The sequence below is a fragment of the Callithrix jacchus genome, chromosome 9 (assembly GCF_049354715.1).
Source record: "Callithrix jacchus isolate 240 chromosome 9, calJac240_pri, whole genome shotgun sequence".
NCBI lineage: Eukaryota > Metazoa > Chordata > Mammalia > Primates > Cebidae > Callithrix > Callithrix jacchus.
The window spans coordinates 129,883,267-129,889,266 of NC_133510.1; the positions used below are offsets into that span (position 1 = coordinate 129,883,267).

General features: G+C 41.5%; 1 long non-coding RNA gene across 1 annotated transcript in view; it reads right to left on the reverse strand.

Moving 5' to 3' along the window:
• LOC118144388 (uncharacterized) overlaps nt 1–5,271 on the reverse strand; it is a 28,817-nt gene extending 23,546 nt beyond the window's left edge. The window contains exon 1 of the long non-coding RNA XR_004729186.3: nt 4,273–5,271. This is a non-coding gene — a long non-coding RNA (uncharacterized LOC118144388). The remainder of the gene's footprint in view (nt 1–4,272) is intronic.
• Between the last annotated feature and the right edge of the window lie 729 nt (nt 5,272–6,000).

The window sequence follows — 6,000 nt, forward strand, 5'->3', positions numbered from 1 at the left end:
GAATATTGTCATGGATCAGAACCCAGGTTCTCATGTACCACTGTATTTTCTCCCCCTCCCTTCCTGTCTTTCTTCCTTTCACATTATGGCCAGCTTCTCTCCCTGAAAAACTTCGTCTGGACCCTATTTTTTTTCTCCTAAGAGAGGTTAGTTCTCCTCCCCCAATGCCATCCTAAATTCTAAGCCTGCGGTTTTAACAGATGGGAAAGAAGCAGGCAACTCAGCCCAGTGAGTCCTGGAATAGCATGGACCTGGCTGCCCGGGAGCCCTGGAGCATGGCCAGGTGGATCAGAAGCTGAATACAAGCTAAGCACCACAGGTGGGGTAGGATCTGAGGACACGCCCCTGAGCTGCGTGAACAGCTTCTATCATTCTCACATCCTGGGCCTACCCCTTCTGCAATCCAGAAGAGAGATTTAATTTTCTCAGCAGATGCTGCTGCCCCCAGCATTAGTTCTGCAGTTTCGCATCTGGTCCCCTCCCGTTCCTTTTGCAGAGCTGTGATGTGTCTTTCGCTTGAGCACATGGGTCTGGGGCATCCGGCTCTGGTGACACAGGAGAATACAGTGGGCAAGAACGATGCAAAGAAATTCCAGGGCAAGTTCAAAGCCCTAAGTTGGAATAGGAAGCAGAGTGAGTAGTTAGCCATTTGGGAAGAAAAACAAACAAACAAATAGAAGTTGGAGACTTTTCTCATTCCTTATATAAATATAATTTCCACTGGATTAAAAATTAAATGTCAAATGCAAAATGAAAGAAGTAGAAGAGGAGAACAGGGGCAGATTTGGTCAAAAGTCATTGTAAAAATGACACAGTCTCAAACCAAAAAGGAAAAAAGATTAATAGGATTGACCACACAATCTCAGGTAGCAAGTCAGCATCCTTTGACAGAGGTGAACAGATACAGAATAAAGCAAGTAGAATAAAATGTCGACAGTAGAATTTAGGTGCCAGTAGGTGTATGATTGTTCCCTAAAAACTTCTTGCAATTTTTCTGCGTATTTGAAATTTTTCATAATAAGTAGATACAATTATATAGGGTAAGCACCCATGCATCAAATTAGTTCAACATGTGACCACAGATATTTTTTCTCAAAGGGCACACGTGACATTTGCTCAATGATTAATTTACTATCATTGTTAGTCTTCAGCCACACAATGCTTCGTCCGCCAAAGTAGAGGTTATCAGCAGGTCATTTGCTTCACTCTCCTGGTCATTTAGGAAAAAGGGTAGAATTCGGTGAAACAGAAACTGAGCTTTGTTATCGATCTCTCCATTCTCGCAAACAAGGCAGGATGCGTCCTCTTCCCATGAGAAACTGAAACTCATTAATCCAAAATGAGAAGACTTTCTGTCCAGAAGTTATTCTATGAAAAAGATACTTGCTCATGCATGTTTGTAGCAGTACAACTCACAACTGCAAAAACGTGAAGCCAACCCAAATGCCCATCAATCAATAGTGGATAAAGAAACTGATACATATGATATGATGGCATATTACTCAGCTATAAAGAGGAAAGAATTAATGACACATATATATGACATTATATATATATATATATGACATTAAATGCCATTAATTCATTCCTTTTTATGGCTAAATAGTATTCCATCATGTCATATATGTGTGTGTGTGTATATATATATATATATAATATGTCATATATATAATATAATTTCATAATATAATATATCATATATAATATGTCATATATATATATATGACATGATGGAATACTACTCAGCCATAAAAAGGAATGAATTAATGGCATTTGCAGCAACCTGGATGGGATTGCAGATTACTATTCCAAGTGAAGTAACTCAAGAATGGAAAATCTAACATCATATGTTCTCACTTATACATGGGAGCTAAAATATGAGGATGCAAAAGCATAAGAATGACACAATGGACTTTGGTGACCCAGGGGATAGGGTGGCAATGGGGTGAGGGATAAAAGATGACAAATTTGGTTCAATGTATACTCCAAGGGAGATTGATGCATCAAAATCTCACAAATCACCACTAAAGAAATTACTCACATACCAAATACCACCTTTTCCCCAAAAACCTATGGAAATTTTTTTTTTTTTAAATAGAAGATTTGGAGTAGCAGAAGCCAACAGGGTGACTTTGTTCTTTTCTGCTGGTTTAGTCTTCATCTTGATTTGTCAGGCCAGAAAGTGTCTCTTCCATTACTGAACCCTCTGGTCCCTAAAGGAAGCAAAGTGTCCAGAAAACACTATAGGCAGAAATCTCAGCCCCAGCCCTACCTGGCAATGGTAGGAGCTGTGCCAATAACGCCTATGATAGCTGAAAAGAGAGGAGCCACACTCCCATTGCTGGGTGGGATCCAGAGCCAAAAAGAACTGTGCAATCTCCTAGTTTCCCTTATTTATCTATTAAACAACAAAGGTTTTTGATAACTATGCCTGGTACTTTTATTTTCAATATATAGATATCTGCATTCCCCATTAACAACCTTACATAAAATAACAAAGCATTTATAGATTTAGAAGCATATGGAATTCACTGGGGTTAAAGTCACTGAATCCTGAATAAGGCTTTGGAGAATATTTATGCCATAGTTTTTCAGGAAGTTCTAGACCCTTGAGAACTGAGCAGAGTCTCCAGGAAGTTCCACACCCTGCTCCCCCTCTTTTTGCTCCAGCTCTTTTAATCAGGATAAATGTGAAGAAAACCCCTCCCTTTGCTGTTTTCTGGTGGTTTTGTGAGGACCAATATTTGGAGCTGTGGCAGTCACCTCGTGCCAATGAGTAAAGACCAAAAGAATCGCAGAGAAGCCTTTCCAGAGCTCTGACCCGAGTCAATGAACCAATCCCAGAAACACATGTTGCTTGTTGGGTGAGAAGTTTCCTGCTAATTAGGCTACATTCACTCAGGCATGGCACACAAGCTGATGGACTCACTGATTAGAGAGGAGGCAGTGTGCAAACGAACAATTATGGCATGGGCAATAAGTGCTCTGGTGAAGTCCACGGTGATGGGGGACATCTAATTCAAACTTACAGTCAAGGAAGTCTTCCCGGAGGAGGCAAGCCCTGAGCTGCAAAACACAGAATGAGCAACAGTCATCTCCATAGGGTGGGAGGTAGGGGCCTCAAGACCTCCTGCCCAGGGTTGAAAGAAAGACGAAATCTTCCAGTGTGGCTGCGGGGAAAGGGGCATCGAACATGAGATGAGGCTGGAGAGGTGGACAGGGGCCAGGCTAACTAAGAGCGATGGAGGGCTATGGAAGAACTTTTAACAGAAGGTTAGATCTGTAGTTTAGAATAATCGCAATGAGTACTACTGAATTGCTGGCTGAATACAATAAGAGAATAGCAACAGCTAATACTCACAAAACACGGTGTGCCAGACTCTAGGCACTTTATGTACATTAGAACATTAGATTACTTAATCCATATATTTTGCTCTCTAATATATACATAAACAATAGCAGTAGTTAATGAATGTAATTACTAACAATAGTAATTATGTGAGAGAGATACATGTCACATATAGCATTAGTAATCACGTGAGAGATATATATGATGTATATATTATATACCTCTGTCATGATTACTGTTATTACAATCACACTTATTAACTATTGCTATTGTTATATGGCATCTATCTCATGTAATTATGCTTACTGTATATATACAAGTATATGTGGTGGGGGGCACCTTGGGGATGTCCCATCTCCATATCTCATACTCATCTTATAGTGTGTATATATAAGTTAGATATTTCACATGATTTTATATATATATATACTAACAGGTATCCCACAGGCCATAGCAAATTTAAAGAGGTATATAGATCATGTATATCTCTCTCACGATTACTCTTATTTTCCCCACTTACAGATAAGGAAACTGAGTCAGGTGGCCCAATAAGACTCTGTAGTCCCCCTGCCTCCCCAAGCCTGAGTGCTGCGTAGCACCTAGAAGAACAGCAGTTGCTGGAGGCGAATTTCCCGTTTGTACTTTGAAGGCTGCTCTCCCTGGTCAGAGACTCCGACAGGACACAAGTGTGGGGCCTGTGAGTTCTGATGCAGACTTGTACTTGGCAAAGGTTCGGGAAAAGTTAGCGGCTGATTAGAAGAGATCTGATTTCCATCGAGGGCCGGGCAATAGGCAAGTGTCTCATGTATAAACTGAGTTTGCCCCTTTGATCCTGAGAACAGCTCTGTTGAGCTGGGGGAGGTGTTCTCGATATTTGACAGATGGCGTACGAAACTGAGGCCCAGGGAAGTTAAGTGACTCACCCAGGGTCCCAGTGTTACCAGAAGGTGTGCGGTGGTCTTCCAGGTAAAGTCCTCTTGTGTCAGAAGGGCGAGATAATTGGTTTGGAAGGCAGGAGGAAAGACAAGGTTATTTGAAAGTGATACGCAAGCCTGTAATCCCAGCACTTTGGGAGGCCAAGGCGGGTGGATCACGAGGTCAAGAGATCGAGACCATCCTGGTCAACATGGTGAAACCACGTCTCTACTAAAAAAAAAAAAAAAAAAAAAAATTAGCTGGGCCTGGTGGCATGTAATCCCAGCTACTCAGGAGGCTGAGGCAGGAGAATTGCCTGAACCCAGGAGGCGGAGGTTGTGGTGAGCCGAGATAGTGCCATTGCACTCCAGCCTGGGTAACAAGACTCAGTCTCAGAAAAAAAAAATAATAATAAAAGTGATAGCAGTTCATCTGGGGGTGATCCTGGAGCTCAAAGTGGCAAAAGAGCCACACGTCAAGGCGGCGATGTAGAAAGGGTCTCCCTGTCTCAGATCCCACCTGGACTCTTTCTTCTCAGGGTGGGTCCTCTTTCTCTCTGCCTCTGCTCCTTGTCCTAGTCAGCAATGGGTGCAGGTTCCAGGTTCTGTGACATCACAGTTCAGGGCCCACAGCCCAATCTTGGTCCATGCCATTGAGAGGAACTGATTGGCCACTGGCCAGCCAATGGTGGGACAAACTTTGGAGCAGGTTAACGCTGTTGGAACAATCGATGCTGAAGGAGTTGGAGACGATGGGGAAGCCAGAGCTTCTCCTTCTGGAAATGGAGCTCATCTCCAAAGAAGACCAGTTCATTTTCTACTATGGACAATGTAATTGAGAGTCCTGTCCCACTCACAGGTTCAGCACATGTTACAGAAGAGCGTTTTCCTTCAGAGATTATTCACAGGTGTCCCACAGACCATAGCAAATATACGGCACATCAAGTTCAAAAAACTGTAAATACATGCAAATATGTGATTATATTGACTCAAATACTGCATTTATATTCATATACTAACATGTATTAAATATATTTTCATATATGTCTGTATTATATATATATTTCAAGCTCTATTGTATATGTGAATTTATTATATATTAAATGTGTCCTATATAAATATGAATATGTGAATTCAATATATTTCAATTAGTTGCCCATATCTAAAGAGACTTCACATAAGAATTCATGTTTTTGTTGTGTTGTTTTGTTTTGTTTTGTTTTGAGGTGTAGTTTTGCTTTTGTTGCCCAAGCTGGAGTGCAATGGCAGGATCTCGGTTCACGGCCAATCTCCGCCTCTCAGCTTCAAGCAATTCTCCTGCCTCAGCCTCCGGTGTAGCTGAGATTACAGGCACGTGCCACCACACCCAGCTAATTTTATTTTTAGTAAATATGGGCTTTCTCCATGTTGGTCAAACTAATCTAGAACTCCCGACCTCAGGTGATCCATCTTCCTCTGCCTCCCAAAGTGCTGGGATTATAGGCGTGAGCCACCGTGCCCTGCCAGAATTCATGTTTTAAGGTATTTTAAAATGAAAATTAATGTACTATAGCAGTAGGTAACATCTACATATCATTTCCAATGCGTTGACCCTGTTTTAAATGCTTTCTCCACGTTAATGTATGTAATCCTGGACTCAACAGTCATCATGAGGCTGACACAGTCATCATGAGGCTGACACAGTTAGTTTCCCTATTTTACAAATCAGAAAACAGGCTCTGATAAGTTAGCTGACAA